Raw genomic sequence first — 27,599 nt, 5'->3', positions numbered from 1 at the left:
GAAATCTTATCTTGATAAGAGAAGGACCGATTTGGAATTTCAAGTTGGAGAGAAAGTTTTTCTGAAAGTTTCACCAATGAAGGGTGTGATGAGATTCAATGTTAAGGGAAAGCTTAGCCCTCGTTACATTGGACCTTTCGAGATTTTGGAAAAGGTTGGACCTGTTGCGTATCGATTAGCATTACCTCCGCCTCTTCTTTGGTGTTCACAATGTGTTTCATATTTCGATGCTCCAAAAATACATAGAGAATCCGGAACACATTTTGCAGCAAGCACTGAAGGACTTAGTGCTGATTTGACCTACGATGAAGAACCGGCCGAAATCTTGGATAGGAAGGACAAGCAGCTGCGGAATCGCACCATCCCTTTGGTGAAGATTCGGTGGAAGAACCATACCCCTGAAGAAGCTTCTTGGGAGAAGGAAGAAGACATGAAGGAGAAGTTTCCCTACCTCTTTGGAAGCACGGAGTACGCTTCAATTTCGAGGACGAAATTTCTTTAAGGGGGGAGAATGTAAAACCCAGCCCTAACCTTGACCCGGAAACCTTGTTATTTGTAGGTCCGATGACCCGGAGTAAAGTAAGAAGTCAGCTTTGGGCCATCCCGGTGGAGGACTTGGTGTCTGGCTTTGAATCCATGAAAGTTGATGATGAAGTTCTATTTATGGAAACTGAATCTTGATGAAGATCGGATTAGTGGATGGACTTGGAGTGCTCTCTATCTTGGTTTGAAGGCATTTCTACCTATTAGGTAAGTCACTTGACTTGTGTGCAAAACCCCTTTAGGATTGGATTTGATCCGGGCCTTCAATTCCCTGTTTTGGACTTCTTTGTCGGCATTGGTCGTTGATTGGTCGACTGGGCCGATCGACCAATCCACTCGACCAATGAGTCTTGTCTTTGGCAATTAGGTCTTTCTTGCTCTATTTAAGTCCAATCTCGAGTCTACTTTGTATTTGCTGCCTCCAAACTCTCTGGAACGAACCAAAGACCTCTGCAAGTCATCTCCCTTGCATCCTTGGTGTTTTCTTGACGGATCTTCGTCGAAACTCTTCCTTTTGCATCAAAAGGTATGTCTACTCTCTCTTCTTCTCCTCCATCTTTGTTTTTCTTTCCTTTTTGAGTTGAGACAGTTGAAGAGATGCTGCATTCTCTGTTGCAAACATCTCTGAACATGTTCTCATGATCATCCTAAGGATTTGAGGCTAGAACAATGATCTTAACCATGATCATTGCAAGCTTTTGAAGGAATCATGATCAAACCATGATCTAATCTTGTTAAACTTCTGATTTGAATTCTGATCTCTTTGGATCTTCTATATTGATCATGTTAGTAGTTAATTACTGTGTTTTCTTTCCATGATCCATGATATATCAATCTCTAATTGTTCTCTTCTACCATATTATGTGTTCTTCATGAAGCATGGTAGTTACATATATGGTAGGTTTTATTTCCTTATTTAGATTTATGCTTCTAAGCCTTTTCCTTGAAGATCTAAGTTTGTTTTCATGATACCTTTACCTGAAGCAATGATCCATCCTCCTATTGTTCTTGTCTTTGATTTCTATTTCGAATTCATCAAGATCCATGGTTGATCTAATTATGGTAACTTTTTGTTTCCTAATTTGGATCTTGATGTCTTGATTTGATTGGTGTTTTGAAGTCCCCTATATGTTAGAATACTACTGATGTAGTTTATCCCTTGATTAGTACCCTTTTGAACCACCAAATTCGGATTTCATATCTTAAAACTCTGTTTTTTTTAGGCTATTGTCTGCATTGGTCGATTGATTGGTCGTTGGACCGATCGACCAATCCACTCGACCAATGAGTACAGACAACTCAGAATTGGTCTGTGTTGGATGTTTTGGTATCTTTTCTGTTAGGGATCTTTCCTAATATGTTGTATATACTTGTTTAGGACCTTCTTCTCAAGTTTGCCAAGATCTTACTTGATTTCTTAGGATTCCTTTGCGAGTTATAAAAGGTAAGGATGGTTATTTCCTTAATTACATAGATAGCATGAATCTAGTTTCTATATTTGAATATCGTTGATATGTTTCCTAAATTAGATTCTTACAACGATATACTACTGCTGCATATCCTTGATTACAGTAGCATTGCTTAAATTGATTCATGTATGATTTACTTACCAATTATATACAAGTTGATTGTAGTTATTGATTTCTTTCCATATATGAAGTTACCATATATGTGATGATATGAATTGATGCATGTGTATGCTTAAGTATGGTTTGGAAAGGAGAGGTGTCCTTTTGACACTTCTGTCCTTGGACTACTACGGGAATATTATGGGATGTTTCCGGAGATGCCCTCTGGACACCTTCCTAAAGCTGTTGGATGACATATCTAGGATTGTCTAGTAGTGTTTGGCTAGGATGTCCTGTTATGTCGGACCCTAATCGGAGGGGGTATTGAGACCGAACGACCCGTGGTAGCAATGGGGATTCATGGGCGCTCAAGACCGGTAACCAACCCGTGAGAGGACAGGAATCACATTGTGGGGGCCATTTATTGGTAGGGGTTGCATATGGTTAGACTTGGGCTCACGGGCGCTTAAGACCGGTAACCAACCCGTGAGAGGACGTGAGAGCTTCCCGTTTACCATATGTGGATAACCAATAGGGTTGATGAGTCCGTAGTCAGGGACTATGAGGACTCTAGTGTGAAGGATACCGGAAAGGATCGTCAGGGACGAGGAATGGACGTATCTGGATCTGACTTGATGTAACTAAGTAGAAGACTTGCATTTGGCTAGGTTTTACCCACGACATGCGCCAAGACTTATACCAAATGGTTGTGAGAGAGTGTGTTGACTTAACCCCTTGCCATGGTTTGTCCTGAGGGATGAAGGACCCATTACCAATCGGCTGCTCAAGACCGGTGAAATGATCCGTGAGAGAATCCAAGATATCTTAAATGGTTGAGGATGTGAGCGGACCTTCCTAAAGAAGTACGGTGCTATGACTTAAAGCATGTCTGCCAATAGAGACCAGCATACATAGAGTTAGATTCATTCATTCATTGCTTGTCTCATATCATATTGCATTTATGTTTGTTACGGAATCCCGCCATTTATATTATTATGGATTTTAATCGCCTTTTCGAGTTTCTTTGAAACTCATTCCTTTATTGTACAATGTTTGTTAGACTATCCTGCAGGTATTGAGTACTATGACGGTCCCTATGAAGAAGCGCAAGGCGAAGAGGCATATCTCCAGGAAGGTGATTGCGGTTACCACAATTACACTGAAGATCCCGCGAGTGGTTATGCTCCGTACGATGCTTAGTCCGACCATTGAGTGGAAGCGTCCTTGTGCCATTTATGAGATTTACACTTATAAGGATGTTGTCTATAAAGTGGAGAACAATTTAGTTACCCAATGTACTTGCTACTGGGATTAGATTTTGTCTAGTTTATTCTTTTAGAGCTACTTTTCCGCTGGTTGTAGAGTGGGATTTTTGCCTCACTTTACTTATCTGTTTGACACTCTGATTATATCTATCATTCTGATTCATTTATGATTCATTCTTTCTTTATTGGATCTATGGTTTATCTTCCGCACTTTTATTATGATTGTTCATGATTATGTTATTGTTTATGTGGGAGGTTGATCACTCGATACCTGATCTTTGGGCTGTGGATCACACTCTCGGGTATGCCAGATAGGGTACCGGCTGGGAGGACGTGACACTTGTCCTTCTTCTTCTTCTTCTTCTTCTTCTTCTTCTTCTTCTTCTTCTTCTTCTTCTTCTTCTTCATCTTCTTCTTCATACTTGAAGACTCTAAGAGAGCACCTGATGCTGCCCTAGTACAACTTGCAGACCTTTGATTAGAAGGGGTTGGTTCAGAAGTTACATCATCATCAACCCCTAATGTCATATCCACAAAGTTTATATCCTCCGTGTGTGCATAAGCTGGGCGTGCTGCATCATGACCACTGGCAATTTATTGCCAAACCATGCCAACACATTTCTATGGATTTGAAGGATTGGGTAGTCCTTCCAATACTTCTCTTCAGGCTTCTGCACAAATGTAATATTGACATGTCGGTTGCTAAAAATGTAGTTTCAAAACCATTTGAATGCAAATAATGAAAAAGTTATTTATTAAAAAGTAAAATGTTCAAACTTGAAATCCAGCCCATAGGTGTTCTGGTCCATCGAAACATGAATTTTGATCATTTCATCCCAGGCCACTACACTTGATTAGGTCATCAGAGCTTTAATTCTCAACCTCCACACCCGGTAGTGGTTTTTTATTTGGTGTGTCGCTCATATTTAGTTTGTAGAGCATTGTTTATCCTGTCTGCAATTGCACCAAAGTGGGCTGGCCTAAGGTAGTTATCCCCACCTTTGCTGCACCTATGATGGGTCACCAAGGTCTCTAAAAAAATAGTTGGACTGGGGCCTTGACCACTTGGCATTATCCTTTTTTCTGGCTTATGACTCTTGAACTTGTGATTCCACCATCTAATTCCAAGAATAGATAATAAACCAAAGGATTGCATTTTGTTACATGAATTGTTTGAGATCAATCATCAATGCAACTCATTACAAATTATCAAGAAAAAAAATACAACATGATTCTCATCAAGATTTTGAGGGGAGATAATGCTTATCTCAAATTGATAAAATAAATAAATAAAAAAAATGTGGGGAGGTCACATGGCTTCCCAGAAAACCTTTTGCCAACAAACAAAACTAATCACGTCCTTTACTATGGATTTAAAGCACGGAAGCTGCTGTTGTAACATGGCAGAATAGAACAGACGTTGAACTTGAGATGGTGGAAGATAAACTCTGGTTCCTATTCACACGGAAGTGGAGAAGTTTGTAGTTATTGTCATATCCACCCAGCCAGTACCTTATCTGGCATACCCGAGTGTGTGATCCACAGCCCCAAAGATTAGTATCGAGGAAATCAACCTCCCACATTTACATTAATATAATTAGGAACAAGACTAAAATCAAAGTTAAACTAAATCAATTGAAAGATCAAGTTAAGATTCAAAGAATATATAATATAATCAGACTGAGGAAAAAAGATACCAATAGAATAAATCAAATGTAGAGTGTAGTAGAAAATCACTCTACAATAGCAACGGAAAAGTAGATCGAAACTAAAAAGAAAGATTACAACCAATTTCCAAAATAAAAGGAAAAGAAAAGAAGTAATCAAAATCTAAACTAGTGTTTCTTCAAGTCTATAGAGAACACTTCTAAAAGTAAATTTCTCTATATCCAAATATCGTTGTACTAGCACATGAGTACGAATCCTGATACGCTCCTCTGTCACCATGATAGTTTTCACAGTCGTAATCATCGTAGCCAGCACCTTGGATGTAGTATGAGTCATCCAAGGCAATCTCATATGCTGATCCGTCATAATCATTAATACCTGCAGATAGATCTAACAAAGTTGTTGCAAAAAGGAGTGAGTTCAAAAGAACTCAGCAAGGCTGTTCATTCCACAATAACACAATAAAGCATGATAGCAAAACATAAAGATGCAACATGATATGAAACAGACATGCATGTATGATTCTAACTCTATGTATGGTGATCTCTATTAGCAGTGTCACATCCACCCAGCCAGTACCATATCTGAAATACCCGAGTGTGTGATCTGCAGCCCCAAAGATCAAGTTTAGGAACGATCATATCCATTTAGCACAATAACATAATCAAAAGCAAGAACAAATCATAATATTCAAGTAATTTATTAATAAAAGTCAAGAAAGGATTTTAGAAGGATCACTAAAGAATATCAAAGTGTGGAATAACATGATACCAAATCAAAAGACAATTGTAGAGTATAGCGGAAATATACTCCACAACATATGTGGAAGGTAGATCGAAATCTAAGGTTAAGCTCTAAGCTAATACAAGTAAAGTAAAAGTCTAGAAGAAACAAGAGAAGTCCAACATCTTCAGTCGGCTCTTCCTCTTCTTTAGTCTTCATCCTCTTCACCTTAGGGTTATGCTCTTGAAGCTTTAGATCAGCATCTAGCGCATGATCCCATCGGCGAATAAGACAATGCCGGTTGTCGTCAATGGGAGCCGTCAATGTAGTCTAAATTTGTGTGTTGGTTGCCTCGCTGGTCAACACCTTGTCCAAGGACTTCCGAGCTGTACCATGTATGGAAAGGTCCTCCGTGTTGGGGCACGAGTTGTCTTTCGATCCTACAATGTCATCTAAAACAAGTCCCCCGAAGGTTAAGTTCAAAAGAACTTAGCAAGTAATCCAAACACAATAAGCATCTTCACATGCATTCACAAACAAACATATATGCAATGATATGAAACAATAAATGCAAATATGCTTCTAACTCTATGTATGTATGTTGGTCTCTAATGGCAGACATGCTTTAAGTCATAGCACCATACTTCTTTGGGAAGGTCTCAAATCACACATCATCTATTGGTAAGGGGTCCTGGCATCCCTCGGGACATTCCATGGCTGAGGTTTAGGTCACTTGCTCTCTCACATCACTTGTTTGGTCTAAGTATTGGCGTATGTCAAGGTAAAGCCTAGCCAAATGCAAGTCTTCTACTTAGTTATATCAACTCAGGTTCAGATATGTCCATTCCTCGCCTTGGGCGATCCTTTCCGGTATCTTTCTCACTAGAGTCAGCATAGTCCCGGACTACGGACTCATCAACCCTATTGGTCATTCACAAATAATAGATGGGAAGCTCTCATGTCCTCTCACGGATTGGTTACCGGTCTTGAACGCCCATAAGCCCAAGTCTACTATTTGCAACCCTACCAATAAATGGCCTCCTCACGAGTAACCACAATGTGATTCATGTCCTCTCACGGGTTGGTTACCGCTCTTGAGCGCCCACAAATCCCCATTGCTACCACGAGTCGTTCAGTCTCAATACCCTTCTGAATCGGGTCTAATATAATAGGGGTATTCCTAGCCAAACACTGCTAGAACAATCATAGGTATGTCAACCAGTAGTTAGGGAAAGAGTCAAGGGGCACCATAGGAAAGCATCCCATACCACATCACATCATGATTCCATACAAATCACATTCACATTCAAATTCATATCATAGTCCAAATCACATTCACAATACTATATCATCAATTCCAATATGTAAATAACAATATGAATACGCTACTGTAGTTGCAGAAGTATCATTATGTAAAGAAAATAAAACATCAGTAGCTAGGTCATGCATTCATGTCATAATACAATAAGACATGTAAATAGGAATATTGTGAGTTGGAATACTCACCTCGTAATCCGAACTTATAATCTTCAAGTAAGAGATCAGAGAACAGATCCAAAATCACCTAAACAAGCTTGACAAACACATGTATAGGTCATAAGAAGTAAATCCAAGAGATAGGAGTCGAAACAGAGCAAAATTGGAGTTGCTGACTGCCTTGGTTGATTGGGTGGTAGCTTGGTCCAATCGACCAAGCAATCGAACAAATGAATAGTACACGACAGTAACCATAAATCGGTCATAATTTCTTCGTTTGAAGTCCGATTGATCCGAAATTCGAAGGGGAACTCCACATAAACATACTAAGGCTATCTAGCTTGGATTAGACACCCATACAAGGTCAAAGTTAATGACTTTCTAATTTGGAAATATAACTTTCTATTTTGAAAACATGACTTTCTATTTTGATAAAAAAACAAGGTTTTCAATGAAAACAACCATGGCTGCAAAGGAGGATTAAGGATTCACTCAAGAGGATCATTGGCAATAGATTAGAGATGAATACTAACATGAATTCAGATCTAATATGATTGAGAAATTAGATTAAAGGAATGATCATGAAGATATCATATAATCATGGCTAAGAATTCAAGCATGAAGATCATAGCATCAATCGAATGAATGGAGATTCATTCAAAGACATTGAATACGGTAGATTAGCAATGAAAAATAAAAATAAGCATGTCTAATACTGATTAGAAAGGAAAAACTACAGTAAGAAAGAATCATGCTATCAAAACCAATTTAGAAACAAGGAAAATCAAGGAGATTCACCATATGGCTTCAAGGAATGCATAGAGTGAATGGGGTTTCACTCTAAGACACAAGGAGATCAGAGAATAGGTAGCTACAGTAGTGTAATACCTTATTCTCAATCAAAAAAATAAGCTATAACAGTAAGGAGAAGAGATTAGAGAAGAAAGAGGTAGAATACCAACCTTGTTGAAGAGAAACCAAATTAGAAACTTGGAGAAATGCTTGAGGATCTTCCACAACACCAAGAGAGGCTTTGAGAGGAGCTTCCCATGTTCTCTAGGGGTTTTAGAAACAAAGTAGGCTAAGAAACACGAAGTCTAATTATATAGAGCATTAAAAACCCTGAAAGAAGATCTTATCAAATCTTGCTATCCTGTTGGTTGATTGGTTGGTCGACTGGTCAAACCCTATTGGTCATCCACAAATAGTAAATGGGAAGCTCTCATGTCTACTCATGGGTTGGTTACCAATCTTGAGCACCCATGAGCCCAATTCTACTACTGCAACCCTACCAATGAATGGCCTCCACAATGTGATTTATGTAGTCTCATGGGTTGGTTACCGGTCTTGAGCGCCCACAAATGCCCATTGCTTCCATGGGTCACTTGGTCTCAATTCCCCTTCCGATAGGGTTAGATATACAGGGGTTTCCCTAGCCAAACACTTCTAGACAAAACCAAAGAATGTCAACCAGTAGTCAAGGAAAGCGCCAAAGGGCACCATAGGAAAGCGTCCCATACCACCTCCACTAATGTCCAAAGACAAAAATGTCAAAAGGACATTCCCCATTCCCCAATTATACTTAAGCAATTACCTTCCCAATTAGTCATTCACAAACACAACTGATAAATCAATATGTAGGGAAATAAACATTTATACATGATTTCAATAATAAATGAATTACATGAACAAGTCTTACTGTAGTTACAGCACTTACAACAATAATATAATTATAAAGAAATTATAAGAACAACAATATGATCATGCAATCCAAATCATAAACAAGTAATCATGCATTTTAGGTTATTAGAAATCAATCGTCCTTACCTTAATAACTTGGAAGAATTCCGGAAAGAGAAAGAGGATAGGTCCAAGGTTAGCAAATAAACCCTAAACAAGCATAGATCAATTATTAGGAAGAAACCCTCAAAGATCGAAATAGACAAAAAAATCAGCTATCATCACTTGTGGGCTGACTAGTCGAGCAGCTTCGACCCGGTCGACCCAGTGAATAGTACAAGCAAAAATTCCGAATTTTGATCCGAAACTCAACTTCCAGGGTTTGAAACACTCTAAAAATTTAAGAGAAACTCTAAAACAATAGTCTAAGTGTGAAACCCAGCCCTAACCTTGACCCGGAAACCTTGTTGTTTGTAGGTCCGATGACCCGAAGTAAAGTAAGAAGTCAGCTTTGGGCCATCCCAGTAGAGGACTTGGTGTCTGGCTTTGAATCCATGAAAGTTGATGATGAGGTTCTATTTATGGAAACTGAATCCTGATGAAGATCTAATTAGTTGATGGACTTGGAGTGCTCTCTATCTTGGTTTGAAGGCATTTCTACCTATTAGGTAAGTCACTTGACTTGTGTGCAAAACCCCTTTAGGTTTGGATTTGATCTGGACCTTCAATTCCCTGTTTTGGCCTTCTTTGTCCGCATTGGTCGACCGATTGGTCGATGGGCCGATCGACCAATCCACTCGACCAATGAGTCTTGTCTTTGGCAATTAGGTTGATTCTTGCTCTATTTAAGTCCAATCTCGAGTCCACTTCGTATTTGCTGCCTCCAAACCCTCTGGAACGAACCAAAGACCTCTGCAAGTCATCTCTCTTGCATCCTTGGTGTTTTCTTGACGGATCTTCGTCGGAACTCTTCTTTTTGCATCAAAAGGTATGTCTACTCTCTCTTCTTCTCCTCCATCTTTGTTTTTCTTTCCTTTTTGAGTTGAGACAGTAGAAGAGATGCTGCATCCTCTGTTGCAAACATCTCTGAACATGTTCTCATGATCATCCTAAGGATTTAAGGCTAGAACAATGATCTTAACCATGATCATTGCAAGCTTTTGAAGGATTCATGATCAAACCATGATTTAATCTCTGTTAATCTTCTAATCTGAATTCCGATCTCTTTGGATCTTCTTTCATTGATCATGTTAGTGGTTAATGGTTGTGTTTTCTTTCCATGATCCATAATCCATAGAATTCTAGTTGTTCTCTTCTACCTTACTATGTGTTCTTCATGATGCATGATAGTTACATATATGGTAGGTTTTATTTCCTTATTTAGATTTATGCTTCTAAGCCTTATTCCATGAAGACCTATGCATGTTTTCATGTTTTCATTACCGAAAGCAATGATCCATCCTCCTATAGTTCTTGTCCTTGTTTTCTATTTCAAATTCATCAAGATCCATGTTTGAGTTAATTATGGTAACTTTTTGTTTCCTAATTTGGATCTTGATACCTTGATTTGATTAGTGTTTTGAGGTCCCCTATATGCTAGAATACTACTGATGTAGTCTACCCCTTGATTAGTACCCTTTTGAACCACCAAATTCGGATTTCATATCTTAAAACTCGATTTTATAGGCTATCGTCTGCATTGGTCGACTGATTGGTCGACTTGGACCACTCGACCAATCCACTCGACCAATGAGTACAGCAACTCTAGAATTGGTCTGTTTCGGATGTTTTGATATATTTTCTGTTAGGGATCTTTCCTAATATGTTGTATATACTTGTTTAGGACCTTCTTCTCAAGTTTGCCAAGATCTTACTTGATTTCTTGGGATCCTTTTGCGAGTTATAAAAGGTAAGGATGGTTATTTCCTTAATTACATAGATAGCATGAATCTAGTTTCTATATTTGAATATCATGAATATGTTTCCTAAATTAGATTCTTACAATGATATACTACTGTTGCATAACTTTGATTACAGTAGCATTACTTATTCATATTGAATTGATTCATGTATGATTTACTTACCAATGTTATACAAGTGATTGTAATACTGATTTCTTTCCATATATGTAGTTACCATATATGTGATGATATGAATTGATGCATGTGTATGCTTACGTATGGTTTGGAAAGGAGAGGTGTCCTTTCGACACACCGTCCTTGGACTACTACGGGAATATTATGGGATGTTTCCGGAGATGCCCTCTGGACACCTTCCTAAACTGTTGGATGACATATCTAGGATTGTCTAGTAGTGTTTGGCTAGGATGTCCTGTTATGTCAGACCCTAATCGGAGGGGTATTGAGACCAAACGACCCGTGGTAGCAATGGGCTCACGGGCGCTTAAGACCGGTAACCAACCCGTGAGAGGACAGGAATCACATTGTGGGGGCCATTTATTGGTAGGGTTGCATATGGTTAGACTTGGGCTCACGGGCTCTTAAGACCGGTAACCAACCCGTGAGAGGACGTGAGAGCTTCCCGTTTACCATATGTGGATGATCAATAGGGTTGATGAGTCCGTAGTCCGAGTTGGTCGGTGCCATAGGATACGCTGACTCTAGTGTGAAGGATACCGGAAAGGATCGTCGGGGACGAGGAATGGAAGTATCTGGATCGACTTGATGTAACCAAGTAGAAGACTTGCATTTGGCTAGGTTTTACCACGACATGCGCCAGTACTTATACCAAATGGTTGTGAGAGAGTGTGTTGACTTAACCCCCTGCCAAGGTTTGTCCCGAGGGATGAAGGACCCATTACCAATCGGCTGCTCAAGACCGGTGAAATGATCCGTGAGAGAATCCAAGATATCTTAAATGGTTGAGGATGTGAGTGGACTTTCCTAAAGAAGTACGGTGCTATGACTTAAAGCATGTCTGCCAATAGAGACCAGCATCCATAGAGTTAGATTCATTCATTCACTGTTTGTCTCATATCATATTGCATTTATGTTTGTTCCGGAATCCCGCCATTTATGTTATTATGGATTTTAACGCCTTATTGGGTTTCTTTGAAACTCATTCCTTTATTGTACAATGTTGTTAGACTATCCTGCTGTGCTTGAGCATTATGACGGTCCCTATGAAGAAGCGCAAGGCGAAGAGACATATCTCCAGGAAGGTGATTGCGGTTACCACAATTACTCTGAAGATCCCGCGAGTGGTTATGCTCCGTACGATGCTTAGTCCGACCATTGAGTGGAAGCGTCCTTGTGCTATTTATGAGATCTATACATACAAGGATGTCGTTCTTAAAGTGGAGAATAATTTAGTTACCCAATGTACTTGCTACTGGGATTAGATTTTGTCTAGTTTATTCTTTAGAGCTACTTTTCCGCTGGATGTAAAGTGGGATTTTTGCTTCACTTTACTTATCTGTTTGATACTCTGATTATATCTATTATTCTGACTCGTTTATGATTCATTCTTTCATTATTGGATCTATGATTTATCTTCCGCACACTTGTTATGATTGTTCATGATTATGTTATTGTTTATGTGGGAGGTTGATCACTCGATACCTGATCTTCGGGCTGTGGATCACACTCTCGGGTATGCCAGATAGGGTACCGGCTGGGAGGGCGTGACACTAAGACTATCATAGATTAGGCATCAACAATGATCAAAAGGATTGAATTCTAAATTAATCAAAACTAGGTTTTCAGAGAAAACAACCCGTGAATTCTATGGAGAGGCTAGAGAGAATGAGAATTCACTCTAGAAAGAAAAGAATAGTAGATCTTAGATAGAATTAATCATGGGAATGAACCTTGCATGCTTTAGAAATAAAAAAACATGAGTGATCATACATTTATGAAATTCTCATAAGATCTCACCCAAAATCAGGTTGTGTAGATCACCGGAGCATTGGAGTGAATGGAGATTCACTCACAACTATAGAGATTGAGGAAGAGGTCTTTGCAATGATTCAAAAGAATCTTCAATTTCACAGTAATGAGAAGAGATCAATTGAAAAGAATAGCAGTAAATCACCAACCTTAATGAAGAATAATCGCCGAAAAGCTTGAGAATTCGCAAAGGATCTTCAACAACTTGAAAGAATAGGCTTGAGAGAGGCTTCCCATGTTCTCCAAAGGCTTTAGAAAAAAGTGGGGCTGAAAACCACGTAGTCCCATTAAATAGAGCATCAAAAACCCTAAAAATCAGAATTTCATGCATAAGTCCCTGTGACTGGGGGCTGACTGGTTGGGTCGATTGGCCCAGTCGACCTAAGCAGTCAACCTAGGCTAACAGCAAGCCCAAATTAGGGAAATGAAGCTCCAAAAGTCATATTTTTGATGGGGATTCTCCCAACTCAAGAAGCAACTCACCTAGCATTGAGGGACCTTCAAACCATGTCAAATTAGGCCTCAAGTCCTTCAACCAAGCTCTTCATCTTCAAGGTGCAGTTTCTCTCCAACTCTGACAAGGTTTCTAAGTATGGAACTCCATCATCAATCTCCATGGGTTTTGGATCAAACACCATGTATTCCATTGAGATCGCCCATAATTGCTGTCACGCCCTCCCAGCCGGTACCCTATCTGGCATACCCGAGAGTGTGATCCACAGCCCGAAGATCAGGTATCGAGTGATCAACCTCCCACATAAACAATAACATAATCATGAACAATCATAACAAGAGTGCGGAAGATAAATCATAGATCCAATAAAGAAAGAATGAATCATAAATGAATCAGAATAATAGATATAATCAGAGTATCAAACAGATAAGTAAAGTGAAGCAAAAATCCCACTTTACATCCAACGGAAAAGTAGCTCTAAAGAATAAACTAGACAAAATCTAATCCCAGTAGCAAGTACATTGGGTAACTAAATTGTTCTCCACTTTATAGACAACATCCTTGTAAGTGTAAATCTCATAAATGGCACAAGGACGCTTCCACTCAATGGTCGGACTAAGCATCGTACGGAGCATAACCACTCGTGGGATCTTCAGAGTAATTGTGGTAACCGCAATCACCTTCCTGGAGATATGCCTCTTCGCCTTGCGCTTCTTCATAGGGACCGTCATAGTACTCGGTAGACTGCAGGATAGTCTAACAACATTGTACAATAAAGGAATGAGTTTCAAAGAAACTCGGTAAAGGCGCTTAAAAATCCATAATAACATAAATGGCGGGATTCCAGGAACAAACATAAATGCAATATGATATGAGACAAACAATGAATGAATGAATCTAACTCTATGTATGCTGGTCTCTATTGGCAGACATGCTTTAAGTCATAGCACCGTACCTCTTTAGGAAAGTCCACTCACATCCTCAACCATTTAAGATATCTTGGATTCTCTCACGGATCATTTCACCGGTCTTGAGCAGCCGATTGGTAATGGGTCCTTCATCCCTCGGGACAAACCATGGCAGGGGGTTAAGTCAACACACTCTCTCACAACCATTTGGTATAAGCATTGGCGCATGTCGGGGGTAAAACCTAGCCAAATGCAAGTCTTCTACTTAGTTACATCAAGTCAGATCCAGATACGTCCATTCCTCGTCCCTGACGATCCTTTCCGGTATCCTTCACACTAGAGTCAGCGTATCCTATGGCACCGACCAACTCGGACTACGGACTCATCAACCCTATTGGTTATCCACATATGGTAAACGGGAAGCTCTCACGTCCTCTCACGGGTTGGTTACCGGTCTTAAGCGCCCGTGAGCCCAAGTCTAACCATATGCAACCCTACCAATAAATGGCCCCCACAATGTGATTCCTGTCCTCTCACGGGTTGGTTACCGGTCTTGAGCGCCCATGAATCCCCATTGCTACCACGGGTCGTTCGGTCTCAATACCCCTCCGATTAGGGTCTGACATAACAGGACATCCTAGCCAAACACTACTAGACAATCCTAGACATGTCATCCAACAGTTTAGGAAGGTGTCCAGAGGGCATCTCCGGAAACATCCCATAATATTCCCGTAGTAGTCCAAGGACAGAAGTGTCAAAAGGACACCTCTCCTTTCCAAACCATACTTAAGCATACACATGCATCAATTCATATCATCACATATATGGTAACTTCATATATGGAAAGAAATCAATAAGTACAATCAACTTGTATAACATTGGTAAGTAAATCATACATGAATCAATCTAATATGAATAAGTAATGCTACTGTAATCAAAGTTATGCAACAGTAGTATATCATTGTAAGAATCTAATTTAGGAATCATATCAATGATATTCAAATATAGAAACTAGATTCATGCTATCTATGTAATTAAGGAAATAACCATCCTTACCTTTTATAACTCGCAAAGGAATCCTAAGAAATCAAGTAAGATCTTGGCAAACTTGAGAAGAAGGTCCTAAACAAGTATATACAACATATTAGGAAAGATCCCTAACAGAAAAGATACCAAAACATCCAACATAGACCAATTCTGGAGTTGTTGTACTCATTGGTCGAGTGGATTGGTCGACTGGTCCGATCGACCAATCGATCGACCAATGCAGACGATAGCCTAAAAAAAACAGAGTTTTAAGATATGAAATCCGAATTTGGTGGTTCAAAAGGGTACTAATCAAGGGGTAGACTACATCAGTAGTATTCTAACATATAGGGGACCTCAAAACACCAATCAAATCAAGACATCAAGATCCAAATTAGGAAACAAAAAGTTACCATAATTAGATCAACCATGGATCTTGATAAATTCGAAATAGAAATCAAAGACAAGAACAATAGGAGGATGGATCATTGCTTCAGGTAAAGGTATCATGAAAACATACTTAGATCTTCAAGGAAAAAGCTTAGAAGCATAAATCTAAATAAGGAAATAAAACCTACCATATATGTAACTACCATGCTTCATGAAGAACACATAGTATGGTAGAAGAGAACAACTAGAAATTGATAGATTATGGATCATGGAAGGAAAACACAGTAATTAACTACTAACATGATCAATATCGAAGATCCAAAGAGATCAGAATTCAAATCAGAAGTTTAACAAGATTAGATCATGGTTTGATCATGATTCCTTCAAAAGCTTGCAATGATCATGGTTAAGATCATTGTTCTAGCCTCAAATCCTTAGGATGATCATGAGAACATGTTCAGAGATGTTTGCAACAGAGAATGCATCATCTCTTCTACTGTCTCAACTCAAAAAGGAAAGAAAAACAAAGATGGAGGAGAAGAAGAGAGATTAGACATACCTTTTGATGCAAAAGGAAGAGTTTCGACGAAGATCCGTCAAGAAAACACCAAGGATGCAAGGGAGATGACTTGCAGAGGTCTTTGGTTCGTTCCAGAGGGTTTGGAGGCAGCAAATACGAAGTGGACTCGAGATTGGACTTAAATAGAGCAAGAACAACCTAATTGCCAAAGACAAGACTCATTGGTCGAGTGGATTGGTCGATTGGCCCGATCGACCAATCGATCGACCAAGTGCCGACAAACAAGACCAAAACAGGGGAATTGAAGGTCCAGATCAAATCCAATCCTAAAGGGGTTTTGCACACAAGTCAAGTGACTTACCTAATAGGTAGAAATGCCTTCAAACCAAGATAGAGAGCACTCCAAGTCCATCAACTAATCAGATCTTCATCAGGATTCAGTTTCCATAAATAGAACCTCATCATCAACTTTCATGGATTCAAAGCCAGACACCAAGTCCTCTACTGGGATGGCCCAAAGCTGACTTCTTACTTTACTTTGGGTCATCGGACCTACAAATAACAAGGTTTCCGGGTCAAGGTTAGGGCTGGGTTTTACATTCTCCCCCCCTTAAAGAAATTTCGTCCCGAAATTGAAAGCGTACTGTGCTTCCAAAGAGGTAAGGAAACTTCTCCTTCATATCTTCTTCCTTCTCCCAAGAAGCTTCTTCAGGGGTATGGTTCTTCCACCGAATCTTCACCAAAGGAATGGTGCGATTCCGCAGCTGCTTGTCCTTCTTATCCATGATTTCGGCCGGTTCTTCATCATAGGTCAAATCAGCACTAAGTCCTTCAGGTGCTTGCTGCAAAATGTGTTCCGGATTCTCTATGTATTTTCGGAGCATCGAAATATGAAACACATTGTGCACACCAGCAAGAGGCGGAGGTAATGCTAATCGATACGCAACGGGTCCAACCTTTTCCAAAATCTCGAAAGGTCCAATGTAACGAGGGCTAAGCTTTCCCTTAACATTGAATCTCATCACACCCTTCATTGGTGAGACCTTCGGAAAGACTTTCTCTCCAACTTGAAATTCCAAATCGGTCCTTCTCTTATCAAGCATAAGATTTCTGTCTCGATCAAGACTTAATCCTTTCTCTTATCATATCTACCATAGCACTCGTAGCTTCAATCATCTCAGGACCTAAGACTTTTCTTTCACCTGTCTCAGTCCAGTACAAAGGTGTCCTACAAGTACTGCCATACAAAGCCTTGAATGGAGCCATGCCTATTGTTGCTTGATAACCGTTGTTATAGGCAAACTCAACCAAAGCTAGGTGTTCATCCCAATTACCACCCATATCCACCACACAAGATCCGAGCATGTCTTCCAATGTCCGAATTGTCCGCTCGCGATTGTCCATCGACCGTGGATGATGAGCTGTACTCAAGTTCAATTGGGTTCCCAAGGCCTTTCGCAAACTATTCCAAAACCTTGAGGTGAACCTAGGATCACGATCCGAAACAATACTCAATGGCACACCATGCGGACGCACCACATTATCCACATAAAGCCTCGCTAGCTTATCCGAGTATGAGTGATCTTCATAGGAATGAAATGGGCTGATTTGGTCAACCTATCAACAATCACCCACACAAGTGTCATTGCCTTTACTTGTCCGAGGCAAGCTAGTCACAAAGTCCATGGAGATATCCTCCCACTTCCAACTAGGAATAGGAAGAGGCTGAAGTAATCCAGATGGAGGTTGTCGAACGGCTTTCACACGTTGGCAAGTCTCACACTTGGCAACAAAATCATCAACATCCGCCTTTAGACCAATCCACCAAAAATGTTCCTTCAAGTCCTTGTACATCTTGGTGCTTCCGGGTGTACAAGAAAGACCGACTGGTGTGCTTCCTTCAATATTTCTTTCTTAACTTCTTCGTTTGCGTGCACACACAAGTCTTCCTCTAAACAACAAAGCACCATCCATGGATATACCAAAGTCGGGGTCCGACTCGGGATTCGAAGAAATCTTCTCAACTTTGATCAAAAACTCTTGATCGTAACTCTGCAGAGCAACAATCTTATCTCTAAGACCAGATCTTGCCGTCATGGCGTAAAGAATAAAATCAGAATTCTCAGGAACGATTTCCAAATCAAAACTCTCAATAGAAGACCACAATGGTAAACTCAAAGCATTCAAATCCAAAGTCTTCTTCTGGTTCTTCCTACTAAGAGCATCAGCAACAACATTTGCTTTCCCAGGATGATACTGAATATCACAATCATAATCGGAGACTAGTTCCAACCATCTCCTTTGTCTCATGTTCAACTCCTTTTGGGTAAAGAAGTATTTCAAACTCTTATGATCCGTGAAAATGGCAATCTTCTCACCGTAAAGATAATGTCTCCAAATCTTCAAAGCAAAGACAACGGCGGCAAGTTCTAGATCGTGAGTGGGGTAATTCCGCTCATAATCCTTCAATTGCCGAGAAGCATAGGCTACGACCTTGCCATGTTGCATCAGTACACAACCCAAACCAATCTTTGACGCATCGGTATAAACTGTCATACCACCGGAACTATCGGGTATAGTCGAACCGGGGCACTTGTCAATCTATCTTTCAACTCTTGGAAATTCTTCTCACAAAGGCGTCGGACCAAACAAACTTCTCTTCTTTCCTGGTCAACTTAGTCATAGGAGCAGCCAACCGAGAAAAGTTCTCAATAAACCTTCGGTAGTAACCCGCCAATCCAAGAAAACTTCTTATTTCCGTTACTGACTTCGGTCTCTCCCAATCAGCCATAGCTTGGACTTTTTCAGGATCGACACGAATACCTTCGGCTGAAACTACATGACCAAGGAAAACCACTCTCTTAAGCCAGAAATCACACTTGCTAAACTTAGCGAACAACTTCTTTTCTCGCAACCTTTGCAAAGTGAAACTTAGATGACTCGCATGCTCTTCTTCGCTCTTCGAATAGATCAAGATGTCATCAATGAAAACAATCACAAACTTATCAAGCACATCATGAAATACTCGATTCATGAGGTCCATGAACACTGCAGGAGCATTGGTCAATCCGAAGGGCATGACTCTAAACTCATAGTGACCATACCGCGTTCGGAAAGCTGTCTTGAAGATATCACTAGACTTCACTTTCAATTGGTGATATCCGGACCTTAAGTCAATCTTTGAGAACACAACTGCACCCTTCAACCGATCGAAGAGATCATCGATTCGGGCAGCGGATATCTATTCTTGATAGTCAACTTATTCAACTCACGGTAGTCGATGCACAAGCGCATACTACCGTCTTTCTTCTTGACGAACAAGACCGGAGCTCCCCAAGGTGACACACTAGGCTGCACGAAACCTCTATCTATGAGCTCATTCAACTGATTTTGCAACTCTTTTAACTCAGTAGGAGCCATCCTGTACGGAGCTTTAGATACCGGAGCAGCACCAGGGACGAGATCAATAGAGAATTCGACATCTCGTCCGGAGGCACTCCCGATAGATCATCGGGAAGACATCAACAAAGTCGCAGCACAACTCGACTTCATCGACTCTTTTCTCCACTATACCCTTGCCTTCGGATGAAGCATCATCCACTAGGGCATAGACTTGCATCAGTGCAGACAACACCTTCTTACAAACCCTTCTCTTTTCACCCTGAAATTCTAAGATCGGACTTCCACAAATATGGAACTGAATCTTCTTTGAGGAACAAAGGAACACAGCTTTGTGGGCTGTCAACCAATCAATTCCCAAAATAACATCGAAGTCCTTCATGTCAAGAATCACAAAATTGGCTTCCAAGTTCTTCTCACCAATCAACACAGGACATTTAGATAACCCCTTATCTAGTTTCACAACAGGACCAGTAGGTGTACTAATCAATAAACAACTAGACAACTTCTCGGGGATTAGGTTAGTCTTCTTGATGAATGCAGATGACATGAACGAATGTGATGCACCCGTATCAAATAAGACAAATGCGGAAATAGAAGCGACTAACAATGTACCCGTAATCACATCATGGCTTGGATCCTGCTCAAGCCCGGAAATACCGAAAACTCTACCGGAGGGAGGAGCAGGAGCACTCTTCACCGGCCAGGGGCAGGCTCTTGGGCGAGGGCCGCTCGGACAGCACGAGCTAAATGACCAGCTTGCTTGCAGTAGAAGCAAACATGATTGCTTGGATCCAACAGGGGTGGCTGCAACAGAGGGCTTACGAACAAAAGGCCTTGCACTTGCACTTGCACTTGCACTTGCTGGTGGTCGGTTTCCGCCATACTTGTCCTAAACCGGCCGGGCTGCTGAAAACCCGTGTTCGACCTACACTCTTAGCCCGAAAGGTAGGAGTGGGGTAGGGTGTAGGTCTCACAAATCGACGGTCATTACGATCCACCAAACCAGAATTCCTTGATCGCCAAGGCTTTTGCACACGAGCACTTTCCTTCTCTCGTTTCTTCCAACTTCTTCGAGTTCGCACCACTTGAGCATAGCTCACTATAGGCTGGACCGTGAGGTAAGCTTTAATGGCAGGACGCAGTCCTTTTGAAGAACTTCTTTGCTTTGGCGAGGTCTTCCTTCGGGAGAATCTGGAGCAAAGAAATGAAGCTCCTCGAACTTCTGTTGGTACTCCAACACGGACGGGAGTTCCTTGAGTCGGGAATCATAAACTCGGCTTCCTTCGCATCCTTCACCGCCTCGGGAAAGTAGTTCATACAAAAAGCCTCTTTGAATAACTCCCAAGTTACAACTCCCGCATGCAAACCTTCCAAAACAGGGACGAGTGGAGATCCACCATGCATCGGCTTCTTGTTGCAACTTCGTTTAGCAAACAAAATCTTCGAGCTTCCGAGCATTGCGGATGTCGGAAAGCCTTCTCCAACTCACGAAGCCACTTGTTAGGAAACAAGGGGTCCTTGGTAACTCCGGTGAAAGTGGGTACTTGCATCTTCGGAAAGCTCTCCATCAAAGGAGTATGAGGAGTTCAGCTAAACCTCCCGCATTCGGGGACTGCGGCATGAGGATTCACATTAGCACCAGCCCGGGTCTCATTATGCGAGTCATGAAACCCACCAACATCTGGTTGAACCGAGCCGCTTGCTTTGCTGCATCATATTGCCCATAATATTGGCAATATCTCCGAAACTTCCAACATTCGGGGCACCGGGTATCTCATGAGTACCCCGATCAACATTTGGTATCTCACCACCTCCATGAGGTACTTCACCACCTCCCCGAGGTACTTCACCACCTCCATGACCACTTGGATTCACCACGCCCACTTCTCGAGTAACCATTACGCAAAACCGAGAACATCAAAATACCGAATTTCGAAGATTCAACATAAACCACAAGTCCAAATGATTTGAAAACTTAAATCATGCTTAAATATATCCATATAGTCATCAAACAATATTCCATAAGGCAAAAATCACATTTTCCAAAAATTCAACAGCAAATGAGGTCACTGTGACCATTGGTCGAGTGATTGGTCGAGTGACCCAGTCGATCAATGCAGACAGAATGCGAAAATTCGCATTATAAGCCTCATTTCCACATTCCAACCTCATTCTAACTTCTTCCAAAGGTGAGAGAGCTCTAGGGAAAATCTCCAAGAGTTCCCACAAGTGTTCTTGAGGTGATTTAGTGCTTCAACAACAACACCACAACACACCATCTTCACAAACAAGGTAAACCTCTTAATCTTCCTTCCATTTTCATCTTCTCATGCTTGCATTTCAAAAAAAAACCATGCTTTACTTGTATCCAATGCTAGAAATCATGCTTAGGAATGCTTAGAAACATATTCCTTAGGTTTTAAACACAATGCCATGCATAGACAACAAGTTTTAACACATTGGTGCTCATCTCGCAAAGTTTTATACCGAAATCGATATCTTTAGAAAAATTTCGTTTTCTCTCAAACCGCTTGGAATTTTCACACGAGATCAAATGCTACATGCTCAAGATGACATTGTAGATAGGTCCATACAATTTGATTTAACCAATTTCAACTTTTCAAAAATCCAATTTTGACTTAAATTGCAAAATCCCCAAATTTCCTTCTTGCTGAATTTTTCGCTTTAATCCAAGTTTTCGATCGATTTTCATCAAACAAACTTCATAGACATGAAATTCCAAGTATTGCGCACATGCTAGTATGTTCAAATCAAATTTCCCCCAAATTTGAAATTTTCCAAAAAATTACGAAAATACCCTTTTGGCTCAAATCTTAAAATAGCACTAATTGGAATTGTCTCTTGTCTCTTTCACAGATACACTATGCAAAGGGGAGGGCGAGGACGAGGTAGAGGTCGTGGTCGCATCGTAGGTGCTCTTAGGGGCAGAGGTCGGGTTCCTTTCGAGCCTAGACGGAGATTAGGAGACCGGACATGTTTGACACACCTCGGGCCGAGTTCCTGTACGAGGCCTACTTCAGCCATCGCAACATTGAGATGGGACGTCTACTTCACTTACGCCAGCTCGAGCCTTTAGGATTCGGCAAAGGTTCGACACTTTGCAAGTGGACTCATCTCTTCACCGAGGATCTACCGGTATACCGGAACTAGTGAGGTTGTTCTTCAGCAACCTAACTTACACGGAGGAGGCTCGAGGCCAAGGACATCCACTTAGACTTGTCCTCGGGAGCGGGGTCTTCCGGACTCGGATTCGCTTCTCTACCCGGACAACGGCTGAGATCTTGCGGGTTCCTTACTATCCACAAGCAGTGTGTGTGGATACACTGCGAGCAGATCTGGACAGCCATCGATGCCGTACGAGCTTCGCGAGATATGCTCTACGCTATGGGATAGCCGTCGATGCTTCACACCGTGGACTAGCGGACGGATGACGGGTTCTGCACGGATTATCGGTCGCATAGTCGGCCGAAACATCATGCCGAAAGCCGGACATCACCATCGGGTCACGGTGATGGAGGCCTTAGTCATCTACCGCATCTACATGGGCTTCGAGATCGATCTCTCCTACATCATTCAAGCAGGTTATGCTGGACTTAGTTCTGCGGCCTAGCATGCGGAACCTTTGCTATGGGAGGCTACGACCTTGATCTTCGGGCATTTCGGGGTGAGTTTCGAGGATACACCAGGTGGACACTAGATCACGGGGATACCCTATTGGGACTCGGACCATTCGTCGGATGAGACTACGAGCGATCGGGAGAGATCTCCCGGTCCGGAGTGTGAGGATGATGATGAATCGGAGGATGAGGATCGGGGATCGGAGGATGGAGGAGAGGATATCGGTCCCGATAGTGATGATCGGGCCGGAGATGATGCAGATATGCGCGAGGCCGAGCTCTGTGCATCACGAGTTTCCTTCATCACACTTCGAGGTAGGTGGCCCTTCACATGCGAGTTCCGGAGACTTCAGATCTTGGAGCACAGATGAGATCGATGACTTCCATGCTAGAGAGGATGGAGGTCGGACGAGAGCAGATGTACGAGAGGATGGAGTCACGACGGAGGATAGGATAGAGCATCGGGTGACTCGGCTAGCGAGAGGAGTTCGAGCATATAGAGATCGAGGGAGATCACCTAGATAGACTGTACCTTAGGATTTCCATTTATGCATTTCAGATGTAATCGTTGTAAAAACCTTTGAAATTAATGAAGTTCATTTTGTTCCTCTTTAATTATTGTATGTTATGCAACTTTCTTTTCCTTGCATTAGTGACATTTGTTCAAGTATAATTATGGTATGTTATTCGGAACTCGTTCGTTATACCTCAAAGGTCAAGTTTCTAATTCGGTGTTCTATTATTCACTTCTAAGAGTAGAAGAGTCATTTCGGATCAATGACTCGAGAATGTTCAGTTGTTGTCTTTTGTGGTTAGGATCTCCTCGAACCTTGGGCTCCGATACCAATCATGTCACGCCCTCCCGGCCCGGTACCCTATCCGGCATACCCGAGAGTGTGATCCACAGCCCGAAGATCGGGTATCGAGTGATCAACCTCCCACATAAACAATAACATAATCATGAACAATCATAACAAGAGTGCGGAAGATAAATCATAGATCCAATAAAGAAAGAATGAATCATAAATGAATCGGAATAATAGATATAATCGAGTATCAAACGGATAAGTAAAGTGAAGCAAAAATCCCACTTTACATCCAGCGGAAAAGTAGCTCTAAAGAATAAACTAGACAAAATCTAATCCCAGTAGCAAGTACATTGGGTAACTAAATTGTTCTCCACTTTATAGACAACATCCTTGTAAGTGTAAATCTCATAAATGGCACAAGGACGCTTCCACTCAATGGTCGGACTAAGCATCGTACGGAGCATAACCACTCGTGGGATCTTCGGAGTAATTGTGGTAACCGCAATCACCTTCCCGGAGATATGCCTCTTCGCCTTGCGCTTCTTCATAGGGACCGTCATAGTACTCGGTACTGCAGGATAGTCTAACAACATTGTACAATAAAGGAATGAGTTTCAAAGAAACTCGGTAAGGCGGTTAAAAATCCATAATAACATAAATGGCAGGATTCAGAACAAACATAAATGCAATATGATATGAGACAAACAATGAATGAATGAATCTAACTCTATGTATGCTGGTCTCTATTGGCAGACATGCTTTAAGTCATAGCACCGTACCTCTTTAGGAAAGTCCACTCACATCCTCAACCATTTAAGATATCTTGGATTCTCTCACGGATCATTTCACCGGTCTTGAGCAGCCGATTGGTAATGGGTCCTTCATCCCTCGGGACAAACCATGGCGGGGGTTAAGTCAACACACTCTCTCACAACCATTTGGTATAAGTACTGGCGCATGTCGGGGGTAAAACCTAGCCAAATGCAAGTCTTCTACTTAGTTACATCAAGTCGGATCCAGATACGTCCATTCCTCGTCCGACGATCCTTTCCGGTATCCTTCACACTAGAGTCGGCGTATCCTATGGCACCCGACCAACTCGGACTACGGACTCATCAACCCTATTGGTTATCCACATATGGTAAACGGGAAGCTCTCACGTCCTCTCACGGGTTGGTTACCGGTCTTAAGCGCCCGTGAGCCCAAGTCTAACCATATGCAACCCTACCAATAAATGGCCCCCACAATGTGATTCCTGTCCTCTCACGGGTTGGTTACCGGTCTTGAGCGCCCATGAATCCCCATTGCTACCACGGGTCGTTCGGTCTCAATACCCCTCCGATTAGGGTCTGACATAACAGGACATCCTAGCCAAACACTACTAGACAAATCCTAGATATGTCATCCAACAGTTTAGGAAGGTGTCCAGAGGGCATCTCCGGAAACATCCCATAATATTCCCGTAGTAGTCCAAGGACAGAAGTGTCAAAAGGACACCTCTCCTTTCCAAACCATACTTAAGCATACACATGCATCAAATCATATCATCACATATATGGTAACTTCATATATGGAAAGAAATCAATAATTACAATCACTTGTATAACATTGGTAAGTAAATCATACATGAATCAATTTAATATGAATAAGTAATGCTACTGTAATCAAAGTTATGCAACAGTAGTATATCATTGTAAAAATCTAATTTAGGAATCATATCTATGATATTCAAATATAGAAACTAGATTCATGCTATCTATGTAATTAAGGAAATAACCATCCTTACCTTTTATAACTCGCAAAGGAATCCTAAGAAATCAAGTAAGATCTCAGCAAACTTGAGAAGAAGGTCCTAAACAAGTATATACAACATATTAGGAAAGATCCCTAACAGAAAAGATACCAAAACATCCAACATAGACCAATTCCCGGAGTTGCTTTGTACTCATTGGTCGAGTGGATTGGTTGAGTGGTCCAGTCGACCAATCAGTCGACCAATGCAGACAGTAGCCTAAAAAAACAGAGTTTTAAGATATGAAATCCGAATTTGGTGGTTCAAAAGGGTACTAATCAAGGGGTAGACTACATCAGTAGTATTCTAACATATAGGGGACCTCAAAACACTAATCAAATCAAGATATCAAGATCCAAATTAGGAAACAAAAAGTTACCATAATTAAATCAACCATGGATCTTGATGAATTTGAAATAGAAAACAAAGACAAGAACAATAGGAGGATAGATCATTGCTTCAGGTAATGGTATCATGAAAACATACATAGATCTTCATGGAATAAGGCTTAGAAGCATAAATCTAAATAAGGAAATAAAACCTACCATATATGTAACTACCATGCTTCATGAAGAACACATAGTATGGTAGAAGAGAACAACTAGAAATCTATAGATTATGGATCATGGAAAGAAAACACAGTAATTAACTACTAACATGATCAACAAAGAAGATCCAAAGAGATCAGAATTCAGATTAGAAGTTTAATCAAAGATTAGATCATAGTTTGATCATGATTCCTTCAAAAGCTTGCAATGATCATGGTTAAGATCATTGTTCTAGCCTCAAATCCTTAGGATGATCATGAGAACATGTTCAGAGATGTTTGCAACAGAGAATGCAGCATCTCTTCTACTGTCTCAACTCAAAAAGGAAAGAAAAAACAAAGATGGAGGAGAAGAAGAGAGAGTAGACATACCTTTTGATGCAAAAAGAAGAGTTTCGACGAAGATCCGTCAAGAAAACACCAAGGATGCAAGAGAGATGACTTGCAGAGGTCTTTGGTTCGTTCCGGAGGGTTTGGAGGCAGCAAATACGAAGTGGACTCGAGATTGGACTTAAATAGAGCAAGAACAACCTAATTGCCAAAGACAAACACTCATTGGTCGAGTGGATTGGTCGATCTGCCCCGATCGACCAATCGATCGACCAATGCGACAAACAAGACCAAAACAGGGAATTGAAGGTCCAGATCAAATCCAATCCTAAAGGGGTTTTGCACACAAGTCAAGTGACTTACCTAATAGGTAGAAATGCCTTCAAACCAAGATAGAGAGCACTCCAAGTCCATCAACTAATCAGATCTTCATCAGGATTCAGTTTCCATAAATAGAACCTCATCATCAACTTTCATGGATTCAAAGCCAGACACCAAGTCCTCTACTGGGATGGCCCAAAGCTGACTTCTTACTTTACTTCGGGTCATCGGACCTACAAATAACAAGGTTTCCGGGTCAAGGTTAGGGCTGGGTTTTACAATTGCCTTCTTCCTTGACTTTGAGTCTTTGGACCTACAAACAAAAGGGTTTTCAGGTTAGGGTTTGGGCTGGATTTCACATTCTCCCCCCTTAAAAGAAATTTCATCTTCGAAATTGAAAACATACCTGGGTTTCCAAAGAGATTGGGAAACTTCTCTTCATCTCTTCTTCCTTCTCCCAAGAAGCTTCTTCAAGGGGTGTGATTCTTCCACCGAATCTTTACCAAGGGAATGGTATGATTCCGCAACTATTTGTCCTTTTTGTCTAGGATTTTGGCTGGCTCTTCATTGTAAGAAAGATAAGCACTAAGTCCATCAGGTTCTCACTGTAGTATGTGTTCTAGATTCTCTA

Source organism: Hakea prostrata, chromosome 9 (genome assembly GCF_041222555.1).
Source record: "Hakea prostrata isolate BN-2017 chromosome 9, UWA_Hpros_2, whole genome shotgun sequence".
NCBI lineage: Eukaryota > Viridiplantae > Streptophyta > Magnoliopsida > Proteales > Proteaceae > Hakea > Hakea prostrata.
This window is presented reverse-complemented; position numbering follows the sequence as displayed.